Source organism: Sinohyriopsis cumingii, chromosome 11 (assembly GCF_028554795.1).
Source record: "Sinohyriopsis cumingii isolate HCF-2022 chromosome 11, ASM2855479v2, whole genome shotgun sequence".
Lineage (NCBI taxonomy): Eukaryota > Metazoa > Mollusca > Bivalvia > Unionida > Unionidae > Sinohyriopsis > Sinohyriopsis cumingii.
Genome location: NC_142971.1, coordinates 12,284,252 through 12,300,000, shown reverse-complemented (window position 1 = coordinate 12,300,000; position 15,749 = coordinate 12,284,252).

Below are 15,749 nucleotides of genomic sequence, written 5' to 3'. Positions count from 1 at the left end.
GGCAGTACATATCAGTACCCTATATGATGGTATAAAGGAACATATGTCCCCGTCGGTAAACATCAGAAGTTTTGCTTATGATCAGCGGTAATGCAAATGGCAACAGCAAATCCATAAATGCTGAATTTAGTAAAATATTTACTATGAAGATATTAATTGTACATAGAACATGCTAAAAAGTAATATATTTAACTTCTGCCATGAAGGTATGCCAAATGCCATCCTCATTTCTCAAAGCTTCTGCCTCTTGGAGTAGTACATGTCAGAATAGAACACTTAACATTCTGAGAGGAGGCTACATTTCCAACACTTAACATTTGGAGAGGAGGCTACATTTCCAACACTTAACATTCGGAGAGGAGGCTACATTTCCAACACTTAACATTGTGAGAGGAGGCTACATTTCCAACACTTAACATTCGGAGAGGAGGCTACATTTCCAACACTTAACATTCGGAGAGGAGGCTACATTTCCAACACTTAACATTGTGAGAGGAGGCTACATTTCCAACACTTAACATTCGGAGAGGAGGCTACATTTCCAACACTTAACATTTGGAGAGGAGGCTACATTTCCAACACTTAACATTCGGAGAGGAGGCTACATTTCCAACACTTAACATTCGGAGAGGAGGCTACATTTCCAACACTTAACATTGTGAGAGGAGGCTACATTTCCAACACTTAACATTCGGAGAGGAGGCTACATTTCCAACACTTAACATTTGGAGAGGAGGCTACATTTCCAACACTTAACATTCGGAGAGGAGGCTACATTTCCAACACTTAACATTCGGAGAGGAGGCTACATTTCCAACACTTAACATTGTGAGAGGAGGCTACATTTCCAACACTTAACATTCGGAGAGGAGGCTACATTTCCAACACTTAACATTTGGAGAGGAGGCTACATTTCCAACACTTAACATTTGGAGAGGAGGCTACATTTCCAACACTTAACATTCGGAGAGGAGGCTACATTTCCAACACTTAACATTTGGAGAGGAGGCTACATTTCCATCACTTAACATTGTGAGAGGAGGCTACATTTCCAACACTTAACATTGTGAGAGGAGGCTACATTTCCTGTTGCTGATTTTTTTCTTCATGCTGTGGAATTGAACTTTGTGCTGCATTGTCTTTCAATGATTTATTTTTAAAAATTTTAAGCCGGTTTGGTATGCTAGCTGTACAATTAGTTTCTTTTTCTTAAATTGTTTACATTCTTTTTTTATTTTTTACATACAATAGCTTCTGTGTTGCTGCTTGTTAACAATACAGTGATTTGAAATTTTACCTACACTAAAGAATGTGTCAAGATGCGTGTATGTTAGGCATATAATTAATTCTATTTTATTAATTTATTGGCTTGGTTTAGACATTATCAGAGCGTAATGCATTTTTGATGTGCTTCTTATGTGCTAAAATATGATGCTGAGATGGGTCTCAATTTATAAAGAAGAAAAATGTTTTGGTAGAACAAAAAGCAAGATTTGAACTGTCTACAACACTTTTACAGACTGATGACTCAATTAATAAAACGGTAATTGCTACATTGTGTTTTAATGCAAAGTTATGCCTTCAGGTAAATATGTACTTGGAATTCAGTTACTGATTTTCTGTTAGCTTGTGATGTAATGTTTGGAATGCTTTGAAACACTTTTAAAAAAAATAAGTTTAAAAATTTGGTAATTTTTATAATACTATAAGGTATTATTTCTTAAGAGGGACAACTAGACAAAATCACTTGGCAACTGCTGCTAACTTATCATTTACAGCTTTGCTCATTTTAATTTTTGCCACACCATTTCAAAAATATGTACAGGAGAAACAATATTAGTCCAAGTCAAGTAAATAAAAACAAACATTTTCTCCATATTTTTTCCACTATGAATGATTTATGACACAAAATTTAGTTATTATTTTTTTCAGAGTAAAAAAGCACTGAATAATGAAATGGGCAATTGTATAAAGAACTTATTGTTTCACCCATGAAGTTTTGATAATATCTCGGATATCCTGCTTTTCTTGACACATTTCAGTCAGGGATTAAGTATTTTAATCTTGTTTTGAATTCCCTTCCCTAGAACAACCTTTCAGCTATTTCATAAACTTTCTGTATTGTGTTTCTTGGGACTGCATCATGTTTTCTTTCGTATAATGTTTGATGCTGTTGTTATGTAAGTCAAATGGATCAGATTTCTACTATGTCATTCTTCATATTAAAAAAAAGAAATGAAAAAGAAACAAGAAAAGAAAGACACTGTCAAACTCACAAAACAATTGATCTATTGCCAGAGTTGAGATAACTATGCCCTACTTACTAGCATAGCACATCAGATGAAATCAAAGTATTTTATTTCAACACTTGCTCCATGTGAATTAGTGTTGATTGTTTAGTGCATACTGAAATCGTATGAAGTTCTTATTAAAAAGAATTGAGAAAGATTTAAGTTCTGATGATTTTAATTTGTCTATGATAAACATATGACCTAAATGTTCCACACTTGTAAATCAAGTGATACTCACACCAATGACAGTGATATTATTGCTCGGCAGTTCTTAAATATCGACACGTTATGTTTTGAGTGGCATGTAGCAATAGTGAATGCATTAATTACTGTTTAGTTGGTGGAGACTGAGTGAAATTATAAATATTTTTACTTAATATTTCTTTCATTGATATTCGTACTTCTTATAAGAGAGGAAATATTGACTTGTAGCTGTAATTAAGGCATTATAGCAATCTTCATTTAGTTATTTATTGCAGTCAACTGGCAATCAAGTTACAGTTGCATAAAATACCTGCCATTCACAGCATCACTGGTTTATCCCCACTCTGAAAAATTGTTAAAGCTATGTTAAAAATCCAAATCATACACAAAAACAGGCACATACATCAACATAAACACATCCTCTCACCTGTACAACACACATGTAAGCAAATACTCTGTCAAAGAAGGCTATGACAAAGACTTGATTACGGAGGCAACCCAAAGGGCAAAACAAACAAACCACAATGACCTACTAAAATATGGAAAGAAGGAAAAGGCTGATAGGATACCATTTATCCTGACCTACCATCCAGACAACCCCAAAGTAGGTAAAATCATTGGGAAACACTGGCCCATCGTGGACTTGTCGGACATACTAAAGTTAATCCTCCCTAACAAACCTGTGGTAGCCTACTGGAGACCAAAAAACCTCAAGGACATTCTAGTCAGGGCAAAATTAACGCCAATCACTAATCAAGACCACCCTAGTCAATCTGGCCCCTGTGGCGATAAAAAGGTGCAAAATCTGTCAAGATATGATAGAGACCAGGATATTTTCTAGCAGTGACTAGAGAAAAACTAAACATACATGGTCCAAACAAAACATGCAAAACAGAGAATGTCATTTATCTCATTACATGTAAGATCTGTAGCCTTCAGTATGTTGGAGAAACTGAAAAGCTACACAAAAGGAGCAATCTTCATAGATCAGATTGGATGACAAAGAAGCTGTACAGAAGCCTGGTCGCAGAACACTTCTCCCCATGCCACACTTTCAGTGATATAACACTTATTGCAATTGCTCACAACCCCAACTGGAGTTCCCAAACCAGGAAAGAAAAGGAATCTTACTGGATACCCTGTCTTAGAAAATTGAAACCAAGCGGTTTAAACCAAGAAGACTAGAAAAAGACAACCATGCACAAATAAAATTATCTTTTTGCAGCTGTCACATTTTCTTTTAAATAATTCTCTAAATTTGCTTAATAGCCTATAATGACTACTATAACAATGAAATATCCGGGATATAATTTGTGCATACATAAATTTACATAAAATAACAAATGTCATTATGGCTCATCGATTCCTAGGTCAATACAAATATTTTCCAGTGTCAGCAACAAGTTGAAATAAACTAGTTGAAACATAATAAAGTTAGAGGTTTAATTCCTGTAGAAATAGTCATGTAAAGTTTTGCAAACATAACCGTTTTTCTGTTTTATTTGTTTGTCTTGTCTATGTTTTGTATTTACCTTTGAAAAAGACTGAGTAAAGAGTCAAAAGCGCTCAAGCTAGTTAGATACTAGTTTTGCACTGTTTGTTGTCAGTTTATTGCATATGTAAAAATATATATATATATATATACACACAAGAACATTTACACATACATAAAGTGAAAGTCATATCCATCCAAGGGAATGAATAAATAATCAAATTAAGAACTTTAAGCCGAATCTTAAGTTTTATCGGTTTTTGTGTATACACTGAAGGTTTGAGAGCATTAGGTCATGTTGTTTAAAATGTTTTATATATGAAACATACTAAAGATTTAACATTACACCAGTTAGTCAGTCTTTGCAGCCAGCCATTCATCCAGTCATATGTACATACTTAAAATACATGCATCCAGCCATATATGTCTGTATGCATGCACAAATAGATATACACTCACGTGCATGCTATACAGTATATACTTCACTCTCAGTCTCTTGCCATGCATGAGTTCCAAACGCTTTAATGCATCCATACATGTGAAATGGGTAGTAAGTAAAATAATGAAGAAAAGCTTACAAGAAAAAGAAATGGTTTTGATCAGATACCAGAAATCAAGTCAGTTTATCCATGATCTGTACCTGCCTCTCAGTTCATCAACTATACCTACCTACCTACCTCTCTCTCATGTTGGTGCAAATTTTCAGCCTTTCTAGTCGCTCAGTTAATTCTGTGTGGTATACTCATTGCTGTCTTAACTTGATAATTTTTATAATATGATGTAAAAACTTCTTTATATGGTGTGCTTTTGTCCATATATGATGTGCAAATGTCTACACATGTGGTGCTTTTGTCCATATATGATGTGCGAACTTTTTTATATGATGTCTTATATCATACAGATTTATATATATGTGGTGCTATTATCTTTATATCGTGTAGAAAAATGGAAAATATTATATTAGGCCAAAACTTCCTTATATTCGGTACAAACGTTTTTATGATGATGAGCAAAAATATAACTTTCACAGGTGCACGAAGAGTCCTTAGGGTGATATATTATTTCACTAATCCGATTACATTTTTTAGTGTTAAGCTCTATATCTAATGTTCGCAAAAAGTTAATTTAGATTTATTTTTACATTGGAATCTTTGAATGGAAGAACATCTTGCCCGATATTGTGTGCAAGCTATCATTGTATGACTTTCAATGTTTGGCCCTAGTCAGGGCTGTTCCAGTAAAACATATACCCCCCGGGGGGAAGGCACTTTCAAATTCAACCAACCCACACCAGAAGCAATTTAAAAAAATTATGATCCACCGTCAGATGTGTTTTAATCGAGAAACACTGCCCCCTACAGATGTACATTTTTTAACATAATTTCTGGCTATGGGTTAGTGGGCGGTAGAAGCGATTTTAATATTGGGTTGGGGACAGAAGCTGGCTGGAGGTAATCTACTGAATTCATATACATCATATAATCTACTGCATATTTTTATTTGTATTCATTCATTATAATCAGTCTTTTGTCCTTTTGTTTGTTTGTCTGTCAGCCAAGTATGTCTTTGATACTGTGAAATCACAGATTTTCATGGTGGCTTATTATTTGTAGATGTCATTGATCAGTCCCTTAATACCTACTAATTTAACATCCATGAATACAGATTTTATAATAGTTATTTCTATTCTAATATAGAAATCATGAATTTGTATCCTTACTAAACTCTGTTTCCTAAAGTGATAAATATGTCTTGCTATTTTTCTTTATTCTCAGGCATGCTGCTTTTGATTAGAATAATAGTTAAATCTTGTATTGCTTTAAATGTGTGGTCAGATTCTATGTTTCATTGTTATTATTTTTTCCAATAAATGTTTTGGTAAACTTCTATAATTTGTCAGGAAAAAAAACAATGATACCTGTGGAAGTGATGTTGCGTCATTTGTCTACTTTTACACTATATCATTTCTTGTAAGAACATCTTTTTCAGTTACCGATGTCTAATTTTTATGCCTTGTTGCAAGACTAATATAAAGTTATTAAAAAATATAGCAAGTCAAACATTTGTATATCATAGATTTTAAAAAAATGGATGAAAGTCAAAGAATCATTTTTCCCAGAGCACTCATAAAATCAATGTCATTGCAGTTAACTGTATTGTCAACAGCATAATAATCCTCACTGATGGCCTAGCAGTAACGTTCTGCACTTTCAATCCAGTTGTCACAGGTTCTATCTCCCACTTCTAGTCTTTCATATGAGACTTATACCTATGGCCTGAAGGGCTTTCATGGCAGAGTGGTATAAGATGCTTGTCTTGTGATACAGATCTGAGGGGCTTCCATGGCAGTCGTACAAGATGCTTGTCATGTGATTACTTGCCTCCAATATGTAAATGAGAATGTTGCCAGTTACTTGTGGAAGGACAGTGGTTCTACGTAAGTGGTGTTTGGTGTCTCAAAAGGACTTGGATTTTCTTCAGCAGTAAAACTGGCTGCTATATATAGATTCTCTTCATCTGAAAATGGTGTAAAGGCCATAATGATCTACTGAAACCCCGGAGATCTCATGTCTAAATGACTTCAGCTGTTGGAGATAAACATTAAATCAAGAGAGGCTCCATGTGCCCAAGTGTACTAAGATGCTTGCTTTTACATCACTTAAACATCTCACAGAGTGAGTTTGTGTTACAGATCAACCAATTTAGGTTGGTGGTCTTTTGGGGTTCTTCCTTCACCTAATATATTGTTAAAAAAATCACCAAAAAACCCAAAATCAAACCACACTGAATCAACCAACTAATCAACCATGGCCACAGCAGCAAAGGTACTAGTCTGTCATTTTTGCCACAGCTGTACGAGTTTATAACTTTTGACTAAAGTAATTTTTGCAGACCTTAGAATATCGTCAATTATGCCTTTCTGACAGTTACCTAAAAGTCATCATCAGTAGGTGCAAATGGATTTTTCATGGTGAGCATACGAGATGAAAAGTCTTGAGCAATCCTGCATCACACACTGCCGAAAGGTTTACATTTTAGCTCACTTAGATTTTCTCTTAACAATGTTCATTGTTCCAACTAGAACTGTTATAACTTATTCAAGCTATATTCACCAATATCTGATGATATGCATCTGTAATAAATATTTGTAACAAAGTATGAGAATGCATCAATGTTTTTCAATGATGAATTTGAATTGAGCAACAACCACAATCAACAAACCAAGAAATAAAATTATTCACACTCTCTCAGGCAGAAGTAGAGCATAATCATAATCTGCCAAAAGTTTTTTAATTTGTTAAATTTGCCAAATATTTTTTCCAACCATACCGATTCAGTGGACATATCACCAGAATGGACAGAAACAGACCAGAAGGTTAAAATCAATTTGATACAGCTTTTAAGTAGCTAAACTCATATTGGTTTAGTTAACCGTACACCCTTGTCTTCCTTTTGATGAAATTTCTTACTGAAGCCAAGAAAATAATGTTGCACACATAAAAAAGAGGCACACTTCTACTCATTATTGTTTTTATTATACTTCTCCATTCCAGCCTGTTCTAATGATCTTCTCCCCCACATACTGTTTGTCTTGTTTATGATATGTATCTAAATTTCTCACTTTTCCTACTAATTACTATACAAATGTTCTGTGAATATGCATATCAGTGTGAAACACAATGGGGAGACTAAATCCAAGATTGAAAACCTCTACATTTCTGGATGTATTCTGCTTGGATTTCATATTTCTGCACAAAACTCAAGAGTTCAGGAATTTGTGCAAACACCACGATATTAAAATTCAGTAACTTTAAATTTTGAGTGCTCATGATCAAATTTATATCAGTATAGACACATCTATGATGACAGCATTTGTGAAGAAGAAAAAAACATAACAGCCCCACCATTTTCTGGATCTATACAAATTTGAAATGTGTGCTTTCAATACTGCACCAAAGTCAGCTGCTGATTTCAGTAATGAGTCGTCCAAACTCGGGTATGTAAAGGGATGGAAATTATGTTAATAAAACAATGTCCCTCACTTTTTTCAGTTACAAGTAGGACAAGCTCTCAAAAGATTGCTTTTACTAAAACTTACTTTCATTATCAACCAATCAGGGACAGTCAAACACATATATACTCTATTTTATCTTCACCGATTCTTAGTATGGTTCTCGTTCTTTCACATCTGTAGTGATGTGAGTCCTTGAACAACTCTCAATGGTTGTAAGCCTTTTTCGACTATGCTGAATGGACACACTGTAAGATAATGTTCAAGTAGCAGAAATACCATGGGATAACCAGAGACCAATAAAGTTGAATAGTCAAGTTATCTCCTCTGCAGGGATGCTGCCAGGATTTCAGGATGTACTCTAAGTTTTGTGTGTGTGTCATCTCCAATGAGGAAGTGGTGGTGGTGGGAATAGCCATTGTTAAATATCTCCCTAACACTTAAATATCTGTCACTTTTTCTTACTGTTCCACTCTGTTACAGCTCTACTGAAATCAAAATTGGGATGGCATAAAGACTATAGGCTTACTCCATATTTGACAGCTAATTATGATGTCAAAAGAATTCAAAAATTTCTAGCAATTCAATTGGACTCGGATACTTGATTCATAGTCACTGAACAGGTTCTAAAATTGATGTATTTATTTTGGAGCTCATAATGTTCCTCCATCACATTCAAGTTTTGGATATACCAAAGGTGAAATTGGTACAGTTGCATCCCAAACTACTATCGTGGCTACTTCAAATGTTACTTAATGTGAGACTTTAATGCAAGAACTCATAGCTTCAGTGATTTTTGGGTTAAAAAAATTAATTTCTTCTCAAACAACTCAATTTGGTGCAGATTACATTGTTTTTTAATGATACGGTGAGAATACTTGATGTGTAAAAATTGCACAAGAAATGAACATAAGATCAGAAAATTACTACCACTGAGAAAATACTGATAGGAATATACAGACATAATGATATAATTATTTAAGTAAAATATGTGGTGACAATACGAGCACTAGTTCTACAACTTTGTGCAAAATACATCTTGTACAACTATTCTGTTGTTTCTAACAGCACTGTAATATGGCAATAATTTCTGTCCACTTTTTACTTTAGTCCCTTGCTAATTAATAGTTTTAGATTTTACAACACTAAGCACATTTTACCTTTTGACAATAACACATCATTACAAATATTTAAATTGCAAGAAAATAGAAGTTACAATTTTATTAAAAGCACTGGTACCAGTAAGACTAAAGGAGATGGTAAAACAAAAAGAATCATGTTGAACAGATTAGTAGTGTAGTAAAGAATCCATATATCAGAATGACATCAAGTATTTTTTCATTAATTTCATCATCAGTTAATGATACTGCTTAAAAATGTATTGTACTAGATAATATACATTTTTAGTTATCCATTTTGCAATACAAATACCAAATGATGGCTTGGAACTAAGTGCCAAAAGGTCTGCAGAAAATACCACCATGATCAAAATATACATAGGAAGAACCGAACACAAACAGGACAAATTTTTATCCATCTTGCTTTGAGTTTACACAGATCAGTCAGTCTGTCATTTAATTTTTGCACATAGAGAGCATGTACATCATTTGGTCATACATCTGCATGATACAAAAGTTTGTCTTTCTCTTCTTTTGTTGCTCAGTGGTTCTGCCAACTTGAAATCTACACAAACTTAATTATGTTGTATGGGGATTCTCTGATGTTCCCTACGAGCATAAATCTGTTAATTGTTTCTGAATTTAATATGATCCTCCTCTTCGGTGTACAAATATTATTCTGTGCTGTGAACTCCTTTCATTGCCTGCTGTCTGAAACGCATATGCATATCTAGCTTTAAAAAGCTACTGTTCTTTATGATTGTGCAATTTTCAACATCTCACATGTATGGTCGCATGGGTATTCTCTCTTGGATATCTCTGTCCCAAAAAGAAAAGTTTTGAACCAGAGGTCTCGTTAGGATTTTAAAAACTAAGAGTCCATGGCTCCCATTTTGGTTTAGAGTTTAATTTCTACATTCTTTATAACACTGACATAGCTCTTGCTTGTCCATCAGAGTGAGTCTGAATTTTTTTGATCCAAGGAAGGTCTTATTCAACGCACTAAGATAGGCATCACACACTTTCTTACACTTACAAGAATGAAAGCTAAAGTTGTTTATTTGATGTACTGTTATAAATGACCACATGTACATCTCTGGGTATTTCTGTCTCTGAATTCAAGCACTGTAAATATAAGTAGACTTTCCCACCCAGCTGCCAGTCAAAGCCTTTGATCTCACCGCTTAGCTATTGCAGCATGTTCTTTTGATGTACTCTTATAATGGTGACGACGGGGGGGGGGGGGTGCTTTCAACCACTAAATTCTGTCATTGTAAATATCATCACAGCTAACTGATCAACACATTTTCCCACTATATAGGTAACTGAAGCAGGACTGGCAAGACTTTGAATTTTACCGCCCACCTAAATAAAAAAAATTGGCGTCCAAATACGCGTGATTATAAGCGTTTCCGAGACCTCTGTCAGTTTTCACTAACATGAACCCTGCCAAAGATTCACTTCCTTGAATCAGTGTTTTGCTGCCTCTTATGCCAGATTTTTCTCTTCCATAATGCTGTATTAGGGTTTTAAGTCCAACATTCCCATAGTCTGCTTGTTTAGACATGGGTATATTTAATAAATGTAACCGGTATATTGTCCATCCAACACGTACACCGGACTCGCACTCAACATCAATTTTAGGCTCAAAATCACACACTGGTATTTCCAGTGACATTTTTCCAATGTCCGACAGACCGATATACATGAAATTCATTGTCATCATAGCTATCACCAGCCAGTATTTGCCGACGAAAACTTCGTCTGAAGACATACCGTGTTGTAATTCAACCATTTTGGTTTCCTGTGTGGCCCTTATTGGAAACACGCATTTGTAAAACTTCCACGATGAAAGTAAGGCTAAAACTCCATAAACTGCTTGTTCCTGGGCCAAAGAACGAATCAAATTTAGTTTAACAGCCATTCATGTCGAACCGAAGTATCCAAATATCTGGATGTCGCATCAAGCGACGTGAGACAGCTGCGGCAGCGCGAATTATTTCGCGAAATGCACTTTTAAAGTTAAATTTTAAAGTTAACCTAATAAAAATTGCATACTGCACAAAGTACTTTTTTTTTTTATATCCGCGGCGTTGACGTAATTTGCCGAACGCGTATCACTGCTTTAAAGGTACGCAAATTCGTACAAATTACGTGCACTCGCGTGTACTGGCATCATTTTATGACCCAATGTTTTATTCACGTTAGACCGCTAGGAGAGGGTAGATGCGATTTTAAATATATATTCGTTTTTTTTATTATCTTCTTTCTGACAACCCACCCAGCGATTTCTCATTTTGTTAGCACAACCCACAACAGAAGTTATTTTCCTAACCAACCTTCCACTGTCAGAATTAAAATAGTTAGAAACACATCCTCCTACAGAAGTTTTTTTGAAGTGCCGTCCCCGGGGGGGGATATATGTTTTACATAGGTATGACATCATGAGACTTTGCATAGAATGTGTCAAATATAGAAGCTGTCAACCAGGTTTGGTCAACAATCACCTTGGACACCATGAATTGAACATAACAAAAATTATTATTTAAGTGCTTCTCGAGACAAGATTTACAATTATGAATAACAGTAACACAATGTCCATTTCAGAAAGCACTGCATATCAAAGGATGAAAACATACAATCTCAGCAGATTTGATTTTTCAGATGTCAATAATGAAACGCTTAACTTCTCCATTAACAAACTAATAAGACAATCCCCACACTGTGGTAAAGCAATGATAAGACAGATCTTGTACCATAAAAATATCAAAGTTTGTGTTATTATTTAATATTGTTTTGATTAAATTTTGATAACACTTAAAGGTCACTGGCCACCTATATTGTACAAATGTGTGATATTATTATAGTCATAAATAAAACACATTTGTTATGTATGCACACCATAAAAATGCTTAATTAGACTTAAAAATCCATTTTTTTATGAAAAAATTGTTTGGTGATCTCCATAAACAAAACGGATATGACATACATTTATCCCTTCTATTCAACCTAGCCATTCAAATGTAATTTCCCCACCTAAATGTCTTTGTGATATATCTTATGATCATGCTTTTGTACGGCAAATATGGTGTATTGTGTTGTATATGGATGTAACCAAAAGAGTGATGATGGGACAAAAGGTTTTTTTTTTCTTTTTCCGAAAGACCCTGTTTACCAGGGGAAAAAAGTAGATTGATGACTGAAGACTACTTTGACATTCAAAAATCAACATTTAGCACTTAAAGGTGATAAAAAGCTGTGAGACTAGTTACACATACAGAATCAACATTTAACACCAGATGGGTGATAATATGATATGGGATTTTTTTCCACATACAAGAATAAACATTTGACACCAAATGGATGAAAAAAGCTGTAGGACTAGTGGCACATATAAGAATGAACATTTAACACCAAATGGGTGATACAAAATCAAAATTAAACAGCGAATTAATGATATTCATCCAGTGTAATTATTAAGTTGATTACATAGATTAAATTTTGCCCATACATTGATGAACACCAGTTAATTTAATTAGCAATGTCCGTGAGCTTCCTCTCTACATTGAATGATTCGAAAATTATTAATAAACATTTTATCTTCATGTGGGAAGCATGGGTGCCTGCACATAGGACAAGGGGGTGCACTTGCCCGCCCCCTGATGTCACCTCTAAACATTTGGTCTATATGCGTAAAACATTATGGTTGACCACTACATGTATGCCCCCACCCCTTCCGAAAATATTTCTGCGGGCGCCCCTGGTGGGGAGGAATCTGGTTGATACACTACCAATGAAGAAAAATTGAATGATTCACAGAACTGTGTAACATGCTTGACAAGGGGATGATAGATATCATCACTTAAGACTTTTTGGTGCCACAACAGCAAAGTATATTTAAGCTGAAGAAAAGATACACAGATGGAATACTTCATATAAAATCTTCACATACTCATTAGGTTATATGTTTACCAATCTTATGGCTAGTACATGGGACACTGAATGAAGTATTTTTAGTCATATTTAAAGGGTCTTTAAACAAAAGCCATGTCTCGCCGAGTCAAGTTTTTAACAATGTTGGTAAGGATTTCTATCAACCAAAGATTGCTATGCAATTAAATGATATTCATTGAGAATATATTTTGCGATAATTATTATCAGTGCTAAGATACCTTCACCATTATAAACACTCTCTCTCTCTCTCTCTCTCTCTCTCTCTCTCTCTCTCTCTCTCATACTAGAATGATTGTACATAGACTTTCTTTCCTCATGCGTGTATATATCTTGTTACAGAAACTGGTGGCAATCACTGTTTAGATGAGAAGTAGTGTGTAATCTATTTGACAGGGCGATGATAACAGAGCCTAAATTTGATTAGATTACTCAGTTTAAGTCGACCAAATTTCTTTTGTCAAGGACTGTTTGGCCCCTTCACGCACCTGTGAAAGTTCCGTTTTTGCTCCTCTTATAAAGAAGTTTCATATAAAGACGAAAGCACCGCATATAAAGAAGTTTGCACATCATATAAGGATGAAAGTACAGCATATAAAGAAGTTTGCACATCGTATAAGTAATATAAGTAAAAAAGCACATCATATAAAGAGGTTTCCACATCATATAATAAAAGTCATCATCTTAAGACAGCTCTGGCAATCCATAAGTATCGATATTTAGCCATGAACATAATCATAAATGCAAGACATATAGGGCGTAAAGAATACCATCTGTACATGTACCTGGCACTTTAATAATAGTAACATACGTTTTGAATATGAAGATTATATACATATGGAGCACTGACCCTTCGACCCCTTGCTGGGATAGCAGACTTCAAAAGGTTTTGTGTGATTTAAATTTTTAACGTAGCTATAACAATTTTTCAATCATATTGCTACCATATCTGCAGTGTGGCAGTTTATAGTGATGCCTAGCTCTGGGGCATCATGCCGCAGACATGTAGTATGATGTCCCACCCAGTCACATTATCCTGACACTAGGCCAACCAGTCCTAACACTAACCTCTTAATGCTGAGCGCCTAGACTGAAGCAGCTGTTAACACCATTTTTAGAAGTCTTTGGTATGACTCGGCCTGGGTTCGAACCCACGATCAACAGGTTTTATCTTGCTTGGATGACCTCCATTTTTACAAATACGATAATTTCAAAATGGTCAGTAGAGATAATAGAGAATACATTATTTAACGACTGTGCAAATAAAAACATCACTCTTCTTCAATAAACAAAACATGCAAGACATAATAGCTTGCCTTACTAAACAAAATTCTAAAATACGCATTGGTATGAAGATGACGCAATTTTGCGCTCTACCTTCACTGCACTTCACCAGTAGGGGAGCTGCAAAAGATATATGTTCAATATTTGGACTCTTTTAAATATTTTTATGTATGCATATTTATACATAATACATGATAATTTAAGCAGCAGGGAGGGCGAACAAGCTCTAAATGGTTCACCTATATTTCGCCAAAATACGACTTCCTGGGGGATCACAAAAATCGCGATTTTTTGTATCCGACACGACGACGCTGTTCAGCGAACTTTATTAGTCTCCAACCCCACTTACTGGTTATCGTGACTATCAGTGATACTACGAAGGAAAAATGCGCGATCATCGGTGACTCGTTGAGAGCATCACCCTCCCTGCTGCTATGAATTAAAAAATTGTTATAACAAATAATGGCCAATATTGGAGAAGCGTATACTACTAGATTAGCTCGAGAGCGGCTAGAAGCAATTAAAAAATATATACCACTAAGAGATGCTGTCAAAGAAAAACTTCGAGCAAGACAAGAAGCGCAGGTTGAATTTGCAGAAGGTGCAGAACAGTTATTTAAACCTGTTACAAAAGATACTAGTAAAATTGTGACGGGTATCGTAGGGGATATCAAGGCTGGCAAAGAGGGTATTCTTCACTTATCAAAAAACAAAATTGCGGAGGCTACGGTGGCATCGCAAGATGTTATCAAAACCCTGCCGACCCAAATTGCTGAAGCTGTAGAGGCTGCCAATAAAACACGCACCGAAATCGATGATGTTAAAAATATTGTCGATTAACTACCTAAGCCAGAAATAAAAACTAGATATTTTACTCAGAAAGGTTACGAGGAAATAAAAAAGGATCCTGTTAATGTTGCGGCGATGGGATATATCTCAAGAGATAAGTTACTAAAGCCACAGTTTCGTAATACTTCAGAACAGGATTGGAACGCAAAAGTATTTCGTGAGTTTAACGATATTCCAAGAATCATCGGTGACAATAAGCTCGAATTTGGTAATTTTGTTAGTCAAGTTAATGAACTAAAAAGGGTTAAAACACCAATGCAGAAACCTCAGTCACGGAGACAGCAAGCATCGCCCGACCCGGGTGAAAAATCCGGTGATGGGTTTTCAGGAAGTGGTTTTATTCCCTGTCCTAACAGTATTATTTCTGACATAGAACGACTGGAAATTCTCATAGGAGGTAAACGAGCTGGGAATAATTCTCTGGAAATCATTAATGAAGCAGATGGTATTTGTCAACGATTATTTCAAGGCGGTATCATTGAGGCTGATATTTACCGAGAATTTATTGATGAGCTCAATGACGATTACAGCGATTAGATAAATAATAA